Source organism: Triturus cristatus, chromosome 8, assembly GCF_964204655.1.
Source record: "Triturus cristatus chromosome 8, aTriCri1.1, whole genome shotgun sequence".
In the NCBI taxonomy this organism is placed as follows: domain Eukaryota; kingdom Metazoa; phylum Chordata; class Amphibia; order Caudata; family Salamandridae; genus Triturus; species Triturus cristatus.
The window spans coordinates 151,723,304-151,747,692 of NC_140591.1; the positions used below are offsets into that span (position 1 = coordinate 151,723,304).

Consider the following 24,389-nt stretch of genomic DNA (forward strand, 5'->3'; position numbering starts at 1 on the left):
TTTCACTCCAACCACAGCACCGAGGCCGCCTTTTTAGCTGCAACTGACAACATCAGATCCATCATCGACAGTGGCAAGACTGCAGCCCTGATCCTCCTCGACCTATCTGCAGCCTTCCACACAGTATCCCACCACACCCTCATCATCAGACTGCACCACATTTGCATCAAAGGAATCACCCTCAAGTGAATCACCTCCTTCCTAACAGGACGGACACAGTGAATCAGCCTACCGCGTTTCACCTCTGTACCCCAGAGCATCATCTGTGGAGTTCCTGAAGAATCCTTCCTAAGTCCCACCCTCAACGCATACATGACTTAGCTGGCTGACGTCGTCTGCACCCACGGACTCAACAAAATCTCATACGCAGAAGACACCCAACTCATCCTCACCGCCACCACCAGAGTAAACTTCCAGGATGCCTTGACCAACTTCGCCAATTGGATGAGATCCAACTGATTGAAGCTGAGCACTGACAAATAGGAAGTGTTCATTTTCGGGTCAAACACCTCCACATGGGACCACACATGGTGGCCCACTGAACTCAGACCCTCACCTACCCCCCCAGCCTCGCCCGCAACCATGGCATCATCCTGGACAGCGATGTCTCCAGGAAGCGCAAGGTCAGCACAGTTACCTCCTCTTGCTTCTACACTATCTGCATGAGTCAGAAGATTTTCAGGTGGATCCCCATCAACACCAGGAAAACAGTGACTCAAGCCCTCGTCACCAGCCAACTGGACTACGGAAACACTCTCTGCACCGGAACAACCTCCCATCTCCTCAAACAACTACAGACTATAAAAAACACCTCAGCTAGACTGATCCTCGACCTCCCCAAACGGACCAGCATCACCCCCCAAGAAATTATGCTTGACTGCTCTGTGATATATGCCTTCCCGTCCCACTGTGTTCCCCCGCCTCCATGCTGTAGAGCTATGCAATGCTATTCACTGTTGTGCTGTACTCATGGAGAGGTGTTCTCTAATGCCGCTACTGCTTAAAGTTTTGAGACCCATGATATCCAAGGGTTTGTGGCTGGGCTGATATGATGCTATATGCTTGTTGTATTGGACCACTGATGTTTCAAGTGTGCCATCACTGTATTAGACTTGAATATGTAATTTGCTATAACTATGTACCTTACAGGATTGTTTCACCTACTGTATTAATATTGCGAAGAAGTAAGAGAGAGCACAATACCAGACAAACGCAAGTTAACAATATGGTAATCAGAAGCTGTCATGTTGTTATATGTGAAGAAAATTACTAAATAAAAGGTTTAAAAAAAATAGATTGCCATCAGCTCTAAATCATTTTTTGTGGAGCAACCTTTGCTGTTGGGTCTACAGACCTTGCACTGTGAGTTGTTGGAGATGAGCTCTCCAGCCAGTTAGGTACGCGTCCGCTGATAATATTGTCTGTGGAACCGGTTCCTTGACCGGCCATCCTTTCGACAAATTTTGTGTGTTCCACCACTGCAGATAGCGATGAGTATAGCCACTTACCAAAACTAGATCGGTTAATAGACCTTGTGACTGGTTCCATTGACTGGCTAAGTCTTCTTGAAGTGGACGCATGTGCAGCCTGGCATGGGGAACGATCATGAGGCAAGACACCATCATTCCCAATAGCTTCATAAAAACGCGAGCTGCATGTGACTGATTGGCTTGAAACTGGCGAATTGATGCCTGCATGTTTCGAATTCTGGCTGCGTTGGGAAAATCCAGAGCCCTTTGAGTATCTAAGGTGGCTCCTAGGTAGTTCTGAGTTTTGGCTGGCTGAAGATGTGATTTTAATAAATTGACTGAGTAACTGAATGGTTACAGAAGTGTGCTTGCGGCATAGTTTATAGGTGCCGGCTTTGATAAGCCAATCGTCCAGGTAAGGGAAGACATGGATGCTTTGACTTCTTAGATGAGCAGCTACTACCGCCAGACACTTTGTGAAGACTTTGGGGGCAGTGGTGACTCCGAATGGGAGTACCTTGAATTGGTAATGTTGACCTGCTACCACAAACCTGAGAAATTTGAGGTGAGCTGGGAGGATTGTAATATGAAAGTAGGCGCCCTTTAAGTCTAGAGTAGACAGAAAGTGGTCCTTTTGCAAAAGAGGTAGTACCTGTTGAGGCGTTACCATGTGGAAATGGTCTGACTGTATGTAAAAATCTAGTTCTCTGAAATCTAATATTGGTCTGAGAGAGCCGTCCTTTTTGGAAATTAGAAAGTAAAAGGAATACACGCCCGACCCTTGATGTTTTGGTGGCACGGGTTCTGTGGCTCCTTTTGCTAGTAGTGATTGCACCTATTGTTTGAGGAGGTGTAGGTGATCCAGTGAAAGTTTGTGTGACTTTGGAGGCATGTTTGGAGGAGTGTTGATGAACTCCAGGCAGTAACCAGAATGGATAATTTGGAGAACCCACTTGTCTGTTGTTATTGTGACAGTCTTCCCCCCCACAGGTGTGAAGTGGTCGGGGGGAACTGTGGGTAAGTCACTGTTTTGTATTAGAGAGGGAGGTGCATGTGCTGGAACCTCTACCTCTGCCCTTGCCATTGTTTCCTCCATTAACTCCCCTGAAGTAAGTCTTGGAACCTGAGGGTTGGTCATTGTTCTTATATGTGGATGCAGTGCCCGAGGACATTGTTTTGGACCCTGCTCGATAAAATGAGCGTCGAAAGGAACCAACGTTTTGTTGAGACTGAAGGGCTCCCATTGATTTAGCCACTTCTGTGTCTTTCTTCATCTTCTCAAGTGAAGAATCAACCGCCGGCCCAAATAGGTGTTCTTTATCGAATGGTGTGTTTAATATTAAGGTCTGAACCTCCGGTTTGAATCCTGATATACGTAGCCAGGCGTGCCTTCTTAAAAGGACACCAGTGTTCACCGCTCTGGCTGATGTATCAGCTGCATCAAGGGAGCACCTCATTTGATTGTTGGAAATTAGTTGCCCCTCACGTACCAGGTCTTGCGCTTTGGATTTATATTCTTGGGGTAAAAATTGGATAAGCTGTTCCATTTCATCCCAATGAGCACGGTCATATCTAGCTAGTAGTGCTTGTGTATTAGATGTGCACCAGAAGTTAGCTGCCTGGGAGGCTATTCTTTTTCCTGAAGCGTCAAGGAGCTTTGACTCTTTATATGGGGGTGGTGCATCTCCAGTAGTCTTGGAGTTTGCCCTTTTGCGTGCATTAGAAACAACTAATGAGTCGAAGGATGATTGTCCTCCTATGTAGACGGGATCAGATGGTGCAGGTTTGTATTTTCTGTCCACCCTGGGGGTAAGGGTACGTGCTCTGACGGGATCCTTAAATATATTGTCTACATGTCTGGCCATTCCTTTAAGCATGGGCAACATATGTGTGGCTTTTTGTGTGTTGTTTAATGTTTCAAAGAGGAAATCCTCTTCAAGGGAATCTTTATACAGTTGGACCCCATGATAATTAGTAGCCCTGCTTAGCAATTCAATATATCCTACACTGTCATCTGGGAGGGAGGGCCTTGTAGGGTATAGGTCAGGGTCATTGTCTGTGGGTGAGTCAGTGTTATAGTCATCCCACTCATCTGTAGGTGCAGGTTGATTGTCATCATTAGTATCATCCCCGTCCCCATCACCCTGGTAGTCAGGTATATATGGTGGTGAGTGCTGAGGTAAAGGTAGAGAAGGAAGAGGAAGAGGAGGAGGGGAAGGATTTGTCCCAACAGTTTTCTTCTTTAATGGAATATGGTAATCCTCCTCAGTAGTAGCCCCTCTTTTTAAAGTCACTTTGGTAGTAATGTAGCCAGTTTTTGGATGTATGACCAAAATCTTCTGCTTCAGGTTCGGTTTTTCGAGCGGATCACCGAAACTATGCTTCTTGGGTGTCTTTGGTGAATTAGTCTGTTTCGGCGCCGAAATGATCGGTGCCGATGGTTTTGGGGCTGGTGTTTTCGGATCCGATTTGGTTTTCGGTGCCAAGTGGTGATTATCGGAGCCGGACTTGATCTTTGATCCCAAAGGCTTTGGCTCGGTTTCCGACTTGGAATGTGGCTTTTCGGAACCGGAGAGCTTTTGGTTAGGCTTTGGTGCCGAGCCAGAAGGCAGGGCGTCGCAAGCGTGGTCTCGGTGCCGACCGGGGCCCTATGGCACGGGTTGGTCCGGAGCCTTCTTTTTAACAGGTTGGCTTGGGAGTCGAGGCGAAGAGGGGACTGTACTTACAGTACGTTGTCCATGCGGGATGTCGTCATCCTGGTCAGAGCCCTCCTCCGAAACGGAAATGGGATCCTGCTCTTCCTCGGCCCCGATTGCGTCGCCCGCTTCTTCTTCAGATTCAGTTCCGAAAAAGTCCGGAATGGAGCCTGTGCGTTAGCTCTGCATGTCGCGTTGTTGAGCCTGACGGTCGCGAAGCGTCTTCTTGGAACGGTAAGCCTTACATGCGTTGCAGTCCTGTTCTTTGTGTTCTGGTGACAAACACAAGTTGCACACTTCATGTGAGTCGGTGCGCGGGTATTTCGTGTGGCACAGAGGGCAGTATTTAAAGGGAGTTCGTTCCATCTACTGCAAGTCGGATGGAGGCGGTTACTCCCAATGGCCTACCACGAGCTTTCCAATCGAAAGAGGGCTTTTTAGAAACAAACACGACATGCGAAGAATGTAATACGTGATCGGAAACAATACCGTCGAGGGTGAGTTGTCGAACTGGAGCAAAGCGAGTAACATCCGAACCCGATGGTGGAAAAAAACAATCTGAAGATGGAGTCGATGACCATGCACACTATCATTAAAAGTAGGAGTCACCTTCCTCGTGACTAGAAAGACTTCTTTGAAGAAAAACAAAGTGCAAACATCCGGGCCCAACACTAGATGGCGATCTATGCACAAGCATGTGATCTACAGCTCACATGCCTCGTACGTGGTGTTTCAAGTCTTTTAGTTTGTGTTTTTGTCCTATTACCTTTACTTATTATTCAAATGCATATGTCAACTTCTATTGGGTCCCATTCATTTTATTCATAAAGGCTCCTATTAAAAGATTTAAAAAATCCTTTTGATGTCCTTATTCACCAGTTTCAAGTGCCGCTGTTTGTCTTTGACTTCTAGCAAAGTTTAAGCCATTCTTATTTTTTCACACATTTTTCTCCTTTGTTCCAATAATTCTGATATTGATGAAATAGCACAAATTTTACATATTTCTATGGTTCTTATTTACTTCATACTTCAGTTTCACTAATTGGTTCCTTTTTTTGCTGGTTTTCTCCTCCATCGATGCTAACACTTTCAATTCCAGTTGTTTTCCTCTTTTTTGCCTTGTGCAATTAACAATTCTATAAAGTATGATTTTAGGGCTTGCTAGACCACATTTGGATATGCAACTGATGGATCATTTTTAATAATAAATTAATTAAACTCAATTATGAGTTGGTTCACAAATGCTTTTTCATTTAGAAAAGTTTTATTAGATTCCTTAAGGTGCCAGGAACATGACTGTGTTTTCACTGTGGCTCAGCCAAGCTTAAACTAAGTTTAGCATAGCCTGATATGTGTATGCTTCCGTCATTTACATTCAATATTTCTTCTCAAATTCTTTTGTTACCCTGAAAACAGTTCACACTAATGAGGAGGTGAATAATATGTGTAATCATGTTCAGTGGGTTTTTCTAATCTACAAATATCTTTTAATCTTATAACATCCTTTTACCTCTTAACACTCTTTCTGTTATTTTTTATTCTGCCCTTTCTTTAGATTAGAGTAAATTTTGTTTGTTAATCTCCTGCTACAAATTATTGTTCATGATGAGAGTTCCTACAGCAGACCAGTGGCGGCCAGCATTGTGACTGGTAGGCACCCAGGCTCCCGTGACCAATGTGATTGGTCTGAGCGCCGAGGTTCAGCGCTCAGCCAGGGCTGGGGGCGTGGGCATGTTCTTCATAAAGGCTGAAATGCAGCCTGCATGAAGAAGAGGGAAGGTGCTCATGACTGTTTTGGGCGGCCCTAGAGGGCTGACCAAACAGTCATTGCGCACTCAGGAGGGTTCTACCACTCCTCTCCCACTCTGCAGCCCGCCTCCTCACGCAAAGCTGTCGCAGCAGGAGGATAAAATGATAATAACATTATGTTATTATCATTTTATTTTTTCCTTTTTTTACTGCTACAAGGCAGCAGAGGGGCGACACTCCTCCGCCTTAGTGGAGGAACCGCCCCTGCAGCAGACTCATCCAACAAATTACCATCGGGTTAATAATCTTAGTTAATAGTATTGTTTTTTTATTTACATAAACCTTCTCTACTAGATATTTATACACCCTAAGTCTTTCAAAACTTTATCAAATTTTACAAAGACCTTTTTAATAAAAAACGAAGGGCCACATGCATCAAAGTTAGGAATTGCGATTCCTACATTGCGATTTAGGAATTGCGCATGCAATTTCAAGGGTGCAAGGGTGCCAAAAGGACACCCTGATGCACCCCTGAAATTACAATTTAAAAACATGTTACACACACACATGCCCCAAGGGCATGTATGCGTGCAACATAGAACTTTGAAAAATGCACTTTTATGTATTTTTCAAAATTCTCGCAAACTACCATAAACTTTGCGTTGATGGTAATTTGCGTTTCTTAAATGCGAAATCGCATTTTTTTTGTCGCATTGCATTTACGGAATCGATATTTGCGATTCCCTAAATGCAATTGCAATTTACGTAATCGCAAATTTAGCGATTACTTAAATCGCGATTTTTGCACTTGGGATGATGCATCCCAAATACAAAAATTGCGGTCGCAAAGGGGCAGAATCTGGGAATCTGCCTCTTTGCAACCGCAATTTCCAATGATGCATGTGCCTCTTAGAGCCCTTGCATTTGGAGAGTACCTATAAAGAATGTTATTTTACCACCCACACTCTCTTTAGTTTTTCTGCCTCTGAATCGACTAGGTGAATCTCCTTCAGGACAGCTACATCTACAGTGCTCTTCTCAAGATACAGTAGTATCTTAATAGAGTTATTCAACCTGATTACATTCCATGTAGCTGCAAATAAAATAAATAGACATGTATTTTCATTCCTCAGGAGCAAATTCCTCCCATAACTTCGCAAGGCATGGAATCAGTTGTCTACTTCAAACCTATTTCCTCACTTCCCTCAATGACTCCTTCGCCTCTATGACTTAAGCTTACTCGAACTTGTTCCGCCTGCTCCATTTTCGTTGCTGTTACACACCGAACCATATTAGAAATATTTTTGTTAACCTGTCTGCTCTGTTATTTTGCAAAATGTACTATACTTGCTCTGCTTTCTTTGTGAAGCACTCTGATACCCTACCGGGGTCTTGTTCGCGCTATAGAAAACTCTAAAAATAAAATAAATAAAAATTGTTTCCCTCACTTTTTCTCAACAGTTCAAATATTCCAAAGCACTGTCATATTAAAAGTAAGTAAACACTAAAAACACAGAAGCCCAAACATACAGAAGGATGCAACAGAATGTAAGAGGCAATATAAAATACAATCTTTCTAAGTAAAACAAAAGTGAATATTAAAAAGTGAAAACTATATAAGTCTAAATTAGCAATAATTTACCAATATTTGTAATCTTTTCACTTCCTAAACCAAATTACAAGACACCACACAATGTTTGTAAAGAGTGGCCATTTTTCTTCCAAAAAAGAACATTCTGCTTCTTATTCAATATTTGTGAAGGGCACAGTAATTTTGGAACTATGGAAAAATAACCCATGCCCTTTTTTTCATACTTTGATTTTGAACAACTTCATGTTAGCCAATTAAATGCAAAGGAAACTAGTAGACTTGCCTCCGAACTTTTCCTAGGCATCCATCCAATGATGTGTGTTTTGTTTTTTAGTCAATTACTTTTATTTATGTTTGAAAAAAGCTGAGAGAGCTTGTTTACCTTTTCTAATTTTCCAAATCTGCATAAGCGGTGTATGTAGAGTGTCAGGTAGACATACACCCCTAACACATGCGTCCTAGGCATCTACATTTTGAAAGTTCATAATTGCTGACCAAAATTCACCCAACCTGGAAAGGGCACTAAATAAGTATTCCATGCAACTATGCAAGTTCCCATGCAACAAAGGCGTTATTACCCCCAAAAATCCCCTAAAACTTTCAATTTTCCCCATTCTGTGCCACATATTGCAAATTCAAAGTGAGTGTAGTGCACTTCCAATTTAGAAATGTTGGTTCTCATTGGTCAAGGCCGTATTTGTTCTAAGCAAAGCAAAAAACAACATTTCCAATGTACTGCTCCATCATCCATAACTAAATGTGTCAATATGTATTTCATAATCCTTTTCCTTAACTAATGTTAATTTCATATATTTTTATTTTGGCTGGTTACAGTTGGTATATTAAAAGGAATGTCTTGTTAAAGTGTTTTGGGATGTTTATCTTTGTGTTGTTTTTATCTCAGACCTACCAGATGACAGTGTCGTCTCAGAAAAAATAATGTTTATGGTCTTACGCCTTTATTCCAACCACCAAGTGCACTAGCTCTTATGTGATAAACAAGAAAATCCACAAACCCTAGAATGCTAATTAGTTTTGTGTTAAATGCTGGCATCAATTACTACACTGACTCCCCTCATCCTGCACTATGTGCGTTTGTGTGTGTCTGTCTGTGTGCGTGCGTGCCCAAACACATGATACTACTCTAGTATCACTTCCTGTACTAGGGTGAGGTACGTTCACTAGCCAGGACATTTTTCTGTATCACCCAACTCTATTAACAAAAACAATGTAAATAATGATTTGCAACAGTGTTTTGAAATGGCTGCAAGGGGACTTGTCAGCTATCTGAAAGTTACCTGAAATAAAGAATTAAAAGGTACAGCCTTGTCAGTGGATACACTGCGTGACAGCAGTTATCAAATTTAGGTATGAAAAGATGAATTCCCTAGACCAGGATTGAAAACAAGATTAGTCATAATTTATAGACACTTGGGCCACTGCCTCCATCATCCAATAATAAATATAGGAATCTCAACAGTGCCTTTCCAAACAAGCGCTTGCAAACCAAATAAGTCTTTACTTTATCTAATGAATGCTAACCTGTTGACTTTGCCAGTGTTTATTTGTAAAGCATTGTAAAAAAGTAAAAGACAAAACATTTCAAAATACTGAAGGAAAAGCAAATACATATCTCAAGTTATCTCAAAACTGTAGACAGAATTCAATATTTTTAATCTTTATAAATAGCATGGTTTAGCTTTCAAATTTAACACAGTAAACACAGTACACAATTAAGAAAATGCTGTTTCATGTAATCTATCTTGAAACTAACACACAGGATTTGTTGAAGGTAGTTAAAATAACATATAAGCTGTATGAGGAAGTGTCAGAAGTTAAAGGAAAACTGCTTGCCAATTACCTTCCATACAGCTAGGAACTAGAACAAATGCTCCAGCCATTTAGGGGCATATGTATCAAACTATTTTGTATTCACAAATGCTGCGATTCGCAAAAAAACAGCGTTTGCGAATACAAAATCGCAAAACGCGATGTATGAGCCACTTTCGCATCGCATTATTAAGGAATCGCTAATTTTGCGATTCCTTAATTTTGGTGGTAATTTGCGATTTCTTTGAAAAATGCACTTTTTGGCATTTTTCAAAGTGTCATGTGGCGCATGCCCTAAGGGTATGTATGTGCGCCATATGCGCACACATGCTCATTTCAGGGGTGCATCTGGGTGTCCTTATGACACCCTTGCACCCTTAAAATTATTCTTAATTTGCGATTCTCTAATTGCGAATCGCAAATTGAGAATGACTTCCCATTCATTCCTATGGGCCTCCTGGCCCATGGGAATGAATGGGAAGGTATTCCTTAATTGCGATTTCGCAATTTGCTAATCGCTATTAAGGAATAATAAGAAATCGCAAAATATTTGCTAATTTTTAAATACATCCCGTTTTGCGATTCTCAAATAGCGATTCTCAAAAAATTGCTATTTGAGAATCACAATTGATACATATGCCCCTTAGTGCTTTGCAGGTGCCTGAGAAGCAGATTTAATGACCCTTGAGAAAATAAATCTTACAAAGTACACCTTTTGCCTCAAAGGTAGGCTGAGTGTGTTAAGCAGCATGCCTCTCCTTATGCTGCCTTTTTGTGCTAAGGCTTTAATACAACATTGGAGATAAAAAATAAAAAAAGATAAATCTTCTCTCTAGTCAAACCGGGACAAATATACCTGTTGCTGTGTTTTTACAGATGTGCTGGGAGGGGTGGGAGCAACATGGAGAGCACAGAGATGTGCGGGAGAAGCAGTTCATGGGGTGGGAGTAAGAAAGTACAATATCCCTGATGCGATTCGTTGAAGTATACAATTTATCCAGCGAAAAGGAAGATATAATGCGATGCTCCATGTAAGGTACAAACCAGAACAAGCATTGGCATAGCCAATAGGTCTCGCCTTTGGGACCTTATAAGTGTTTAGCCATGCAACAGTTTATGTTGTTGCACCAAGGATATTGTGCTGCATAACTAAATACTTATAAGGTCCCAAAAGTGAGACCTATTGGCTATGCCAATGCGTCTTCTGCTTTTGAGGGCAGTATCTGCCTCGCTGGGACCTGCTGCCATCCTCCCCAAGGTCAGGAGATGCTTTTTTCAGTGTGCTGGCTTTGGTACCTGGTATTGCAATCACCACCTCAACAAAACATTTTAGTTGCTTCTGCCCAATTCAATTACCTGAATCCTTGAATCCTCTGAGGATCACTGAATCTTGCATAGGACAAAGAGAAAACATGCTTCCTATTTAAATTGTATCCATTTATTTTTCAAATGTATTATCCTTGAAGTATTGCATGTTTTGAGGATCCAGATTCACAAATTAACAGTCCAGATAGCCCCAACCATAACCTTTTGAAGTGAGCATGGCAACTTTGTGTAACACAAATGTCTGCAAAACTAATGAATGGTTTTACATTAAACCAAGCAAAGGCACTCTTTTGAGTAAAGCTCTAATGTCATGATAAGTTTGTGGTAACCTTCTTGAGAATTTCTTGACTGATGTGAAAAGCAAAGATTTGTATGTAATTTACAATGTAAAACAGCTTATTTGACCTCCTCTTTATAAAACCATCTTAATGAACCTACATGAAAATGTACACACCAATACTTAGCCACTTGAGCTATTTTATTCACAAGTCTCATGCTAGTAGGTCAAACAGTGCCAAAGTTATAAGCAAACCAAAAACATGCCACCTCAATGGACCCTGAGTCATAAGAACTTCATAGCCACTATTGCCGACTGTGATATCGTAAGCCATAAGGCTGAAGGTCTGGAGGTTTGAGCATGTCCCTAGAATATAAAGATGGCAATATCTGACCATACTACACATTGAACTTGTTATTACATTTATTTGTAGTAGTTAACAGTGCTTTTTCAAACAAAAAACAGTAATCGAAAAAAATAAAACACTGATATCTATTGTTTGGTTGTTTGCATTAAATAAACGCTGCTTAATTATACAGTTAAAATGTACAATTTTAAAGAGATATATCCTTTGCATTGTTATTACCACATTCTATCTATAGAAATGAGAAATTGTTGAAGTTGGTCTCTTAAATGCACAGTTTACAATTGTCACTGATTGGAATTAAAATGTTTAATGTGACATCATTGATGACATTTGTAATTGCCTCTGTTATAATAAAGCTAAGGTAATGAGCACTGCATCGGGTGCGTGCCTTGTTTGCATCCTGTTCCTTTATATGGCCTTTGATTTTTATTTTAAGAACACGTGAACCATGTCCTACGTTCTGTACTAGGGGCGCAAGAGAAAATTAAACCCTATTCATTTTGTTTTTTAGGTCTCACCTGGCATAGGCTGTAGCGCATGCGCAGTCTCGCTGGCGAGATTTAACGTTTTGAGGGATTTTCTGTAAGGGGCATTAAGCCCCGCCCCTCTTTTCCATTGGCCGGCATCACCGTTTATGCTAAACGGTGGCCAGCCATTGGAAAAAAGGTGTCGGTGACGTATTTGCTTGGCTTTCTGAGCCGTCCCATTTGGACGGGCTTGTCTGCCTTCCTTGCGTCGCAAAAGGTTTCTTATCTTTATGGAGCCAAACACATGGCCCCATAAAGATAAGAAACCTTTAGGCAGGCGAGGCCGTCCAAGTGGGACGGCAGAAAAAGGCAAACAAAACGTCACAGTCACAGACGATTACATTAAAAACAAATGATGGCCCAAATTCAAGACCCGTGTGCGCAGCGGCCATCTTAAAACAGTACTCACAATCAAGATTGCCCTAGTATACCTTCTAATTAGTAACCAGCCCGCTCCTTAAAGTTTTTCAGCATATGGTATAATATGTGTCAGACCTATGGCTATTTCAGATTTTGTCTGGTATTGATTTTCGCTGAGCCCGGTATGAATTGCTATGGGCCGTGTTTTATATTCTTTTAATGGCGTGCTTAACTTTGTTCCGGATCACTTCGGGTTCGGAACCTCAACCACGTTATATCTCTCCTGAGAAACTATCTCACGTTCACTCTTGGCAAAAAACATTGTTGCCTCTTTAATTCATCTCCCACACCAGCCTCCCTGACGTCTCCACCACTCATGCTTTAACGTTATGACGCCTGGATCGCACGCCAGGTCACCCTTCTCTAAGAAGTGCGTGGAAGTGGAACGCAACAGGAGGCGAAGTAGAAAGAGCTGGGTACTACAATACCCAGTAGTCTGCGCGCCGCGCACGCGCCCCGACCACGGCTGCAACGGCCTTGTATGTCACGTGGGTTGCTTCAAACCAACCGGGTTTGAATGCTGTGGTGTCCCGGTCCGTAGTGTGCGTGAGCAGATCGATGTAAGATGGCGGCCGTGGAACCGGTGAGTGTTTGTTAGCCGATAGCAGGAGGGGGTTAGCACGCGCGATTCGGAGACAGGGGTGAGTGGGAGGGTCATACAACCCCCGTCGCCCGGTATTATTACGGGGAAGCATATACAGGCACAGTGTGGGTTTCGTGGAACGTTCTTAAACTAAATTTAGTAGTGGAGGGGTCTTACCCCGACCCCGCCAAAAGGCCTGTTTTTTTTATACCCGGGAGTGGAGGTCCTTGCAGTTGATGTAATTGATCCCCGCAGAGAGCGATCCAGCCATTTCTTTTTTTTTTTTTTTTTTGTTGAAAAACCTTTATTGACATTTCAATCATTAACAAGTATGGGCCTACAACCCTCCGGGGCCGGCCGCTAAGCAATCAGAGCAATAAAAGCAAATGTAAACACAGGCGGCACCTCGGAGAGCAGAATCTTCATTCCAATACAGTCCGGCCAGTGAGCCGTGCAGGTAGGACACCAGGAGAAAAAGGGTTTTTCATTTTATAATGAAACAAGACAGTAGGATCAGGTGCCGAACAATTTCCCAACAGCGATAAGGGGCAAGAATAATAGACGTAAGCAATAAGCAGCAATCTATTGGATCAATGGCGCAGACACGGGAAATTCCGGATGGGGAAGAATATCAAAAACAGTCGCGCCTGCAGGCCCCGGTACCTAACGCCCAGAGAACACCCCGGAAACTGTGGCACACATGAAGAGGTGACGATTCACAACAAAGGAGGTGTACCGCGCTGATCCCAGAAAAGAAGAGACAAGAAGAAGCGGAGAAGAAAAAGGAGGCCATGGAAAAAGAGATAGACTAAAGAGTCCCCTCCCCCAACCCCCCACCCTGCACCTCTGCAAATGAGTATGGCCCCCCCCCCCAGCAGTGTGCCTGTCGCCCTGGAACTAGACCCGAAATATAGAAGAAACAGGGAAAAAGGAGTAAGAAAGAACCCCACCAGACGGGGGGGTGGAGAAAGTATAATAGACTGGAGGAGGGCCTTCAAAACATACCCCCGGCTTCTCCCTCCCGCACGGTGAAGTCTCCCCACAGCAAACAATAAGCAGCACCAAATCGACCATATCAAAAAAGGGGAATGGGGAGCATTATGCACCAACTATGCTAATAACCATGAGAGTACGCAACCATGAGTCCGCCCGTCTACTAGATGACCACCCCCGAAGGATCAGCCTCATCCTTGACCACTCTTTGCAATTCTGCCCATGCCTACCCCTCGACCCAGCACCATGTCCGATGTTCCAAGGTAAAGGAGTGTCCAAAAACAACCGGGAAGCGACGCACACAGGTGGGGTGGAAGTCTCTGAGTACCAACACAGTCCGCATCATGGAGGGACGTCTTTCCCAGTGCTGCCCCAGGATCTGCACCGCACACAAGGTCCAGGAAGGCTGAATCAGCCAAAGTAGACAAACGTTGCTGGAATTGTCCCTGGGTCGCCGGAGGCCGTGCACGGGACAAGGCCACCACCTTCCACTCAGGTCCAATACCTCCGGAACAGATCAAACCCTCAGTTAGCCGATCACACGGTAGCATACTGTCCGGAGTGTCCGGCTGTGCACTAATCGCAGGGGTGGCCGCGACATTATCCTCCTGTGTGCAGTGTGGGAAGCCCCTGTGTACCTGTGGACCAGCATGCCGCCACTGTTCCAACGCTGATGCCACACCATCGAGCTTACTCCCCAAGACCCCGGCGCCACGAGCCAAGGAGAAATGAAGGGCACCAAGGGCCTCTAGGAGGTCGCCGTACCCCAGCACAGCTCTCTGCGATCGCTCCGCCACACTCCCAAAAGTCACACACTCCCAATCCTGCTGCGACCCAGTGGACAGGATGGTAGGCTGCATAGCAACAAGATGGCCGCCGGGAAGGCCCGACTCGTATTGGGGCCGGGACCCAGGGACAAGCGCCTCGAGGTCCACGTCGCTGAAGACAGGGGTCCGGGGGCAGGCACAAATTCAGCCGTTGCGTGGTCACGGGCAACAGTCGTCCCCGCCACGGACCAGCTCCCGCGAAAAACCGGGAGCAGCCCGCAAGGATCAGGGCGAGCTAGGGGCGGCGTCCGGGCAGCTCACCATCAAAGGCAGGGGCAAGCACCGAAGAATCTGAGAATTGCACCCCCGGTCATGTCCTCGGTCCGCTACGCTTAGCAGTGGGAGCGACTACGGCAAAATGCAGGCCGAGGGCAGCACCGCTCCGGTGGACCGACTCCACCCAGTCACCACAGGCCGCTGTTGTTAAACTGCCACCCGGCCAAGGCGTCCACTCGAGGTCCCGGCTCCGGGGCTGCACGGGCCGCAAAGTTTAACTGCAGATTTCTCCGACGGTACGGCAGCCAGAAACCTCGGAGTCACACGATCGGTTGCCACTCTCATTCACAAACACGATCTCATAGCGCAGACTGAGGATCTCGTGCAGGATATCCGTGCGGGATGCGGAGGTTCACGGAGCCGGGAATCTACGCTGCCGTCCCGGTCGCCATCTTGGCTCCTCCCCTGATCCAGCCATTTCTTGCTGTCTGTCCCTGTTTATCTGCTTTCCTAAAGTATCGCCGCATGCCTGCCATCACCCCGTCCCCGCACAAGCCGGTGCCAGCAGCCCTCTTGGGTCAGAGATTGAACACTGGCCTGCTGGCGGCTGAGGTCACTACATATGTCATCTGTAAACTGGGTTCCTTCCACGGGCCCTGTTGTGGCCCCGGTTTTGGGAAAGCCTTTCGGTTCTCCAATCGATTATCAAGTAATCGTTTTAATTAAATCAAAGACTGAGAGAAACCCTTTTTGAATGAAAATAAAAATGTTTTAACATGTATTTAGTCTACTCGTACGGAACTTGATTCCACATATGACCGTCATTTCTCTTTCAACAGCTGGAACAGAAATCCCTAGACTGTAAAACTTTGTGAGACTCCATCTGGTGTGTTTGGATGGTGCTCTTTTATTGTCCGGACATGGACTGAATTAATCTCGAGCAAGTGTATTACCCATATTTTTTATTCATTTACGTCAAGCAGAGAGGAAGTCTGTAGCCGGGACAAGCAGTGTACAGTTCTGACCTTTCTGGGCAGTGCCCGGGACTTGTTTCACCGTGGCTATTTAAAGCTTGTGCTGGGCCGTGCTGTTTGGCACTTTCTTGCTGCTCATATTGGGACATGACATTTTAAAACTTGTGATTAGAGGGGTCCGACATCTTGACCATCCAACGTCGCGTTGCAGGGGCATGTCCTCGTACTTCGGATCCTTTTGATTAATAGGGCAGGGTGTAAAGGGCACGGCCAGGCTTTTGGGATATATAATTTTTTAATTATAGAGTTCATGTTGGTGACATCATTTTCTGCCTGGTCAACTGCTTTACTTAATATTAGGTGCTATTAGTTACATTTGCTTGAGTTGAACTATACAGTTGTTTAAAGAAATAATTGTTTGTGTTTATTTAGTTGTCACCGACTGACATGCAAATTTACTTATGAGAGAGAATACTTCTAATGCAACCCATCTCTGTCAACGACCTGTGAGGCACTTTTTCTTCTAGTTAGTGTGATACGTAGCCTTAAAATCTGTGGTATAGTTAAAGATGGTCACAATAGTCCGTGTTGTGGCTGCTGTGTTCTTGAGTACCCAATTCCTAGCATCTAACAACTTCCAGAAAGACCATATGTTGAGGTGTAGGTAATAGAATGTAGGCATTTCAGCTTTGGATTTCAACATTCTTTCATGGTTCTAATTTTCTTTCTTGCACTCTAGCAAATTCTTAAGTGTCTCACAATCTCTTCCACTCTGACTTATGCAATATTGGGGTTTGACTGGACAGTTGACTAGTGTTAAACAGGATTTGCAATAGGTCTCGTCTTTTATTAAGTTAAAGCCTTTTGCCTTGCTATACAATACCATTAGCAAAGCAAATGGCTTTAACTTAATCAAAGGCGAGACCTATTGCATTTTCAATGCTTGTTGTTAAATAGCTTTCTTTAAAACAAATACAAAAGAAACAGACAGCATGACATAAACTATATATGCAATGCCCAAAGTATTATTACCATTAAATTAGGGGAAGAGCATAGTGAAGTCATCATTACTCATTAACCGACAATAGATATAGCCTTATGTATTGTTGTCACAATATACAACACTTATGCTAGAACGGCTCTGCGAGCCAAATTAACACAAAAAATATGCAATACTTATTCAATTGTTTCGGGGATATATAATAACCAGGAATGTGCATGTAGTTCTTTTATTGTGTGTGTTTGATTCTACACACATTTTTATACACAGAGTAGGTCCTCTTTTTACGAATGTTTTGCCACGATCAGGTTAGATTATTACCCAGTTAGGTGGAAACTACAAATGCCTATATTGTGGCGGGCACAAGAAAGAACCCTGGTTTTGAAGGGTGGCTGGTAAAGAAACTGGAGTGGATGATTTCTTAGGCAATAATTAAAAGAGCAGCTTGCCTTGGGAATCCTGAGGCGCCATGTTGATACGTTTTATTCCGTGTCATTCTGTTAGGTTAATGCATTATGCCGTAGCTGCCCGAAAGAATGCCGGAATCTGGATTATTTACGACAGCTGTTGTTCTCTTCACATGCAAACTGCCCACTGACAACATCTGCCACCCAGAGCACACTGTGCACACGACCCGCCCCGCTCTGCGCACACATGGGTCTTTTCTCACCAGCCATTCAGATAGCATGTCCTGGCCCAGCACTTGGCAACAGACAGCAGGGGTAAGCATTGCAAAAAACACAATCTAACGTACTTTATTCAAGAAGGCAGTAAATATATATGTCAAGGCCTGTCATTAGAATAAAATCGTCGATGCCACTCGCAATATACATATATATCCATCAATTGACAACATTTTACAAAAATATCCTGCGTGACTGTGCAAATTACTTCGAAAAAACAACATAAAAAAGTCTCAAATGCTACCTCAGATATCAACAAGCATTGGCCGGGAGTAGTGGGGGGGGGGGGGGGTGAAGCAAAAGAAAACAAGCCCTGGAGTTGTGTGCGCGCGCATGCGCAAAAAAAAAAACACGCAAGAGAAGGAGAGGCTGAGCACTAAAAGCTGTTGGCTGCGCGCGTGCATGCGTGCGTGAACGCAAGCGCTAGGCCGTGTGGCAGCACTTTTAAAAGCCCTAACTAAATGTCTCGCAGAGCAGCGAATGCGCTGGCTCAGGCGAGACCTAAAAAAGGAAGAAGATTACTGGAGGAAAAGCAAAGAAATTAGATTGAAAAGCTATTAGTGTTATTATGTTGCACAAGAGAGCTTTGACTACAGAGAATGAAACATGATCAAAATTACCAATTCACGGTGCTCAAAGTGACTGCCACCAGGCCACAGCATTTGTTGTGACCATGATACGAAGGGATCAGAATGCACAATTTTCCAACTTCTCTGGAACACGTGGACTAATGCCCAATATGTAGGACCTTTTACACACACAAGAATAGTGTAATGGGACACTGCTGCTCATGTGCAAAAGCCACGCACAGTCATTGTGCGCTTGCCCAGAAAAATCGGAATCTGTGCAATTATACAATACATTAATGCACTAATATACAATATTTGTATGAGAATTAGTGGTGCAGTCTGCTAAATGGGTTTGGGTGGGGCAACCAAGCACTAAAATCCACGGAACTTCGTGCCTGTTGAAAAATGCTATTTGAAAGCACTAAAAGATGACAGTGTAAACGGTTAAAATGTCTTACTTTAATCTGTAGCACGTACTTGTGGCTAGCGTGCTGTAGAAGACTAGTAATCCACATAAATGCCACTTGACAGTGATGTACTCCCGTGGCGCAGATCTGCAAAACAAAAGATAGTTTATTATTTAAATATTCAACTACATGTAATACACATTAGCAAAACGAATGAATGTGCACATTACATGGATTTTTAGAATGGCCGAACATCTGCACCATACCCATACACTATCCACTTCTAGCAGCAAGTTTTGATTCCAACTAACAGACAACAGTTCACCATTTCTACGGCCATGAAGCATACGCAGCACAGTTCACAAAGGGTCAGCTCAGAAAGACACAAATCTGTTCCCATCAAATATTCCGGGAAATCTGTGACGACCACTTATGTCCAAAAGTACTCATGCTCATAAAGTTTTCCATCAGATGGAAAACGTTGCTTACACAATTATGACACAAAAGTGCAATTTTATATTTTATCTAGTAGATAAACCCTTTCCTTTCCACCCTGCTCAATACTGAGGTGTTATGGTCCTACCCTGGAAGGCCCTTACTACCTTCCTTGATAGGAATTCATTTATGCGCCCTGCTAAATTGGAATCTAGAAGTACATGAATAACCACAAATGTGAGTTGTTCTGGATGCTCGCGTAACTTCGTATGTGAACCACCCAAAAAACAAAAACACAAACCACAACATTAAATGTGCAAATGCGGACATTCTGGATTTGCGAATTTTCTGTTTCTGGAAATGCAATTTGAAGTTCCCTGGCCTGAAATTAACATTTATGCACTGATGTTCAACTTGGTCCTACTTATTTGCCTTAAATCATCGATGACCATTCACGACCTCTTGAATCACCTAACTTCTGGCAGACCCATACCTAATTGATTTGCATGCTCCCTGGACGGATGAATTCTAGTTCGCAAGTTTAAACGTTTAAGATAGTGGTAGTTTTCAAGCTATTGTGCAAAACTATGTTACCATTCATTCAACTAATAATCGTAAAACAATTATTCTCCTAATAGCAAACCCGATCTTTGACAAAAGGCATCCAAACGGTTCCGATTTGGTATAAGAAACTGGAGTAAATGACTTCTACAACCATAATGGAATTTTCCCTAATTTGAGTTTTCAAAACACTCTTGCATTATATTAAATCACCAGGAACAGATTATTTGTATGCCATATTTCCTACATGTAGGTTAAATCAACATCTCTACGGGTATCTTATTTGCAAAAAAAAAAGTTTTCATATTTTATCTGTAGAGTGATTAGTTAAGGTCTTAGAGTTTCTTGGTCAGTTAAACTTGTTAAACTGTTTTAGTCCATCCCTAACCACTAGGATAAAAGTTTCCATGCCCTGTGCATTAGTAATTCTTGTTTGCCTTATTACAAATAGGCCTAAAATGCAATGTGACAGGGCAAATCAAAGATAGCGAAAGTCTTCGTCAACACTCATATGTAGAGAGTAAACTATGATTATTCAATTGTCATCCCACACCTAATACTAAAATCTAGTTTGAGGCAGGCACCATACCCAAAACAAACCCAGAGAGAGAAGTCTGGTAGGACAAACGCAGGGTCCTTAATCAACTAGACAGTGGATGCAAACGAATTGACTTGACATTCTGTTCCTTTCAAGTAAGCCCCAAGTGTTATATGGCAGGTCTGGTGGCTTTATGGTCTAATGCTTCCACTGTAGGGGCCTGTGTTCGACCTCATGGTCACAGGTTCATATGCCAGCAGGCATATTAAATATAAAAATCCATAATTTATCAAGATTCTTAGTTATTCCATTTTCCTAACATGGTAAAATATGATCTATAAAATTCCCAATTCTATAAATTCTTTAAAACTTTTTAACTTCAAGCATAAACCTCCCAATTGCACATGCTATATCCAGAAAGTACATTTCCGTTTAACAGGTCTATTGCCTGTGCACGATTTTTAATACAATATTTTAAAAACATTGGTCGTAAAAACAATTTCTGTGCAGCAAGGAACTTAAAACAATCTAATAGTGTGCAAAATATCACATTTTGTGCCTAGGTTGCAAGTACACTTCCCTTCAGAAGCCATCATAGCTCCTTTTATCCTGTCATTCGCATAGCAAGGATTGATTCCTATTCGCAATCTTGATACTTCATTTCTAAGGCAGCGATTGGGTAGGTTATCTATGTGCGGGAACTGTTGGTCGGATTGCCATGACTTAATCATGAAAATCACAGATTTGTTCCCCTCCAGTTACCGGCGATCCTTATCTTGCGAAATTTCTTTCCCTAATATCTTAAGTTCTCACCTTGCGACATCAATTTGTAGGTCCTGAGGGCACAATTCCACTCTCAGTTCCCCACATACTGTATCTAACGTTCCCCTGACCCCCTCTGCCCATTTCAGTTCGCTCTGCAAAATTTCACATTTACGCCATTGAGCTATTTTTTGCTCCTCCTCATAGCCTAGGTGTTGCCCGAATATTATTAGTGCCATATGTGCCCTTACCTCTCAAGATACCATGCCCGTTTCTGTTCTTACTGCCTGAATCATAGAGGACCTGGATATGGAAAATAGACTTTTTATACATTTTCCCTCTTCAACATCCCACCCTCTTTTGCCACTCATGTACAATTTTTCGGCTCCACATTGAAACTGGGGCGGTATTATGGCCATATATGCTTTCAAAACAGGTCTATCTGACCTTTCTCCATAATTTCTATTACATTTTTTAAGCCCACTAACTGAAGTCAGCGCTCGTATTTTCAATGAATTCAAATGGGAGTTCTATTTTAGGGATTTGTTGAACCACATTCCTAGGTATTTATACCCATTTACTGTTTCCAGCTTTGTGGGACCCAGGAACCAACTAAATTTCCTCCTCTTCTTGCCAAAGCTCAAGACCATGGTTTTTTCCAAGTTTACCACTATTTTTTTCTGGCTGCAATATTCATTAAATACATCCAGCTTCCTCAGCAGACCTATCTCCGTTTGATCCAGGGTTACCAGATCATCCGCATAAAGTAAGCAATGTGTTTCCCATCTAATTTGGGGCTGGCACCCCATGCCTTACTCAGTGTAGATGGCAAGTCGGCTGTGAACAAGGAGAAGAGCAAGGGAGCCAAAACACACCCTTGTCTTAACCCATTTTCAATTGGAATCTTCTTCGACAATGTCCCATCAATGTCCAGGATAACCTGTGCCCAATTGTTGCTGTGGAGCTCTTGTATCATAACCAAAAGGCCCTTAGGGATATTAATACTAATCAACATCTCCCACAAACAATTTCGGTCTACTAGATCAAATGCTGCCCGGAAATCGATGAAGCTGCTGAATAACCTCCCCCCCCCCCACTCCACCGACTTCCGCGCGATGGACCAAAGGGAGAAGCAACGTTCTATTGTAGAGTGCCTCTTCTTAAAACCCCCCTGTTCCGGGGGTATTATTTGATTTACTTCAGCTCATTCCTTAAGTTTTCCCAGGATTAATTTCACAAAGACCTTTTCTCCCACATCCAGGAGGTTATTTAGCCTATAATTTTTAGGAATCTTTACATCTCCACATTTATGGATGGGTCTAATGATTGCTTCTTTCCAGTTTTGGGGCATCTACCCTGAATCAAGGATGCAGGAAAACCTTGTGGCAAAGAACCTTGCCCACCAGTCTGATCTGGTCTTTACGATCACTGCCGGGAGATTATCAGGGCCGGCTGCTCTATTCAACGTTAGATTTGCTATGATGCGCGTAACACTACATTCCAAAAAGAGCGACCTAATGTCGTCCCCACCTCTGGCCATAATGGATCTTCCACACTTACATGCTGTATCCCTTCCCCATATATTTCACCCAAATATCGTTCCCAAGTATCTTCTGTCACCACCCAATTCATAGTCACCTGTGTCTTCCCTGACCCCTCTTGGACTAGCTTCCAAAACTTTACGTCTTTAGTTTTTATTGCCTCCAGTAGCCTTCTGCAGCAACTCTTTATATGTTCTTTTTTGTTCCCTGATGACCGTTTTATATGTTTTTTTAAATTTCTGTAGGCTAATCATCATGTCTATATCATACTTATCTTCAATCTTCTTTCCCCTTTTCTTATGTTTGATTTCAATTTCTTACATTCCTCATTAGACCAGTATTTCTCAATGTTCTGGCCTCTCTTCTTCCTGTATTTCCTGTGACTTTTCCCTTTTATTTTGACCCTTAGACATTGGACCAATTGGGTAATTACATTCACGAACCAACCTATATTGTTAGTATTAGGAATGTCATCTTATGGTTGGCTCTGCTGGAATGACCCTAGTTTCCCCATACACTCCTCTGTCATACGAGTAGTCAGCTGCCTGGGGTAATCCATTTGTACACGGATGATTGTATCTCTTGATTTTTTATTACAATGATTATACCATCTTACTCTGGGTTGGGATCTAGAGGGAGCACTCTACCAGCATTTGACTTTCAGGGGAACCATCTTCTTTGCTATTTTAGTAGATATCAGCATTATGTGTCCGCCAGCCGGGTGGACAAATTGACTTCTCCTAGCTGGTGTGTTCAATTGTACAACCCTTCATGCAAAGGGGTTTCGTCGCACAGCCAAGTTTCTTGTAGGCACACAATCCCATTGAGATTAATTACTTTTTTGAAGGCTTTCTAATTTAGATATTCCATTATAGCCGTTAATATTTCAAGTAAGTATGCCCAGGCTGTGCAGCGACCCTACCTCCTAGTCAATTTCACTTAGCCAACTTTTTTTCATCCTTCCCTGGTGATGCTAAAGCCCTATATCTATCTTCTAAATGTAGTCCTTTTCTGTCCTCATCCGTTTCATAAGGTCTCAGCGTGATTTTAATATCTTCCTTATCTTCATATGCCTGGTCAATCAATCTAATCTGCTTCGATCCCAGCCCCATTGTGTTTTATCAGGAAGGGTTTCTTATATGTTTCCCTTTCAGGTATTTCCCAATCCGGGACCAATCCAATTCCTTCTTTAAGTAAGCCCTGTTCTGCATTCATCAATGCTACCTTAACCAACCGTAAATATAGCAAGACTTTTGTTACTTCTTGTCCTTTTCTATTTGCTGTAAATCCTACTTGTCTCAGGACTGTTGTCCCTATGTCTTTCAGGCCCACACATTTGGAGAAGGAGAGAAGCAATTGGGTTCGGTTTAGTGGGATTAATTTTTTTTCTCACTTTCCATCTTTTCTTTGGTATATTGGTTCATGGTGTAACAGTAGATCATTCCCCTTTTTACTTTCTATTTCATGGGTTCTCAGGTCTAGCCTCACCCCTCCATCTCCCTTCTGATACTTCTATACCCCTCCCTTTTCCTTTCCCCCTTTGATCCCCAGAATTTCATTTTCCCCCATGCCTTCCAGCACATTCGTTCTTAAACATAGGACGCAGCGATAAACCATCCCTCAGGTTTTTCTCTCCTATAACAGGTCTAACTATAGAAGGCATGTCATCCTTAATTTGTTTCATCTCCCCACAATTATTTGCAACGGTTCTTTTTGGCCTTTTTGATTATCATAGTTCATACCGAGACCTCCAACAGGCCTTGCAAATTTTTCTGTAGGATCATCATCATGTGCTTGATGCATTGATGCGCTTGGTGATGCTGTAATTTCGAGGTTCTATATTGATCCTTTCACGGGGTCATTCACCATAACTGGAGGTGGGGTGGGTTCATTCTTTCATTCATTCTCTGTTGCACCCCTCCTAGATCTTCAGACCCTATATTGTCTTGTTCACTGTCTATACTCCTCTCCCCCTCCTGTTCATCTGTGTTTTGAATCTCGAAGGCGGAGAAAAGACGAGGAGATGAGGACAGTCTTGGATCTAGTAG

The 24,389-nt window shown here is 42.9% G+C and overlaps 1 protein-coding gene across 2 annotated transcripts in view; it reads right to left on the bottom strand.

The window, feature by feature from the left end:
• BCL9 (BCL9 transcription coactivator) overlaps positions 1-24,389 on the bottom strand; it is a 685,736-nt gene that overhangs the window by 392,849 nt on the left and 268,498 nt on the right. For both annotated transcript variants that reach the window (XM_085621192.1, XM_085621190.1), the window contains exon 2: positions 18,556-18,651. The gene's annotated coding sequence lies outside the window, so the exon portion shown is untranslated. The remainder of the gene's footprint in view (positions 1-18,555; positions 18,652-24,389) is intronic.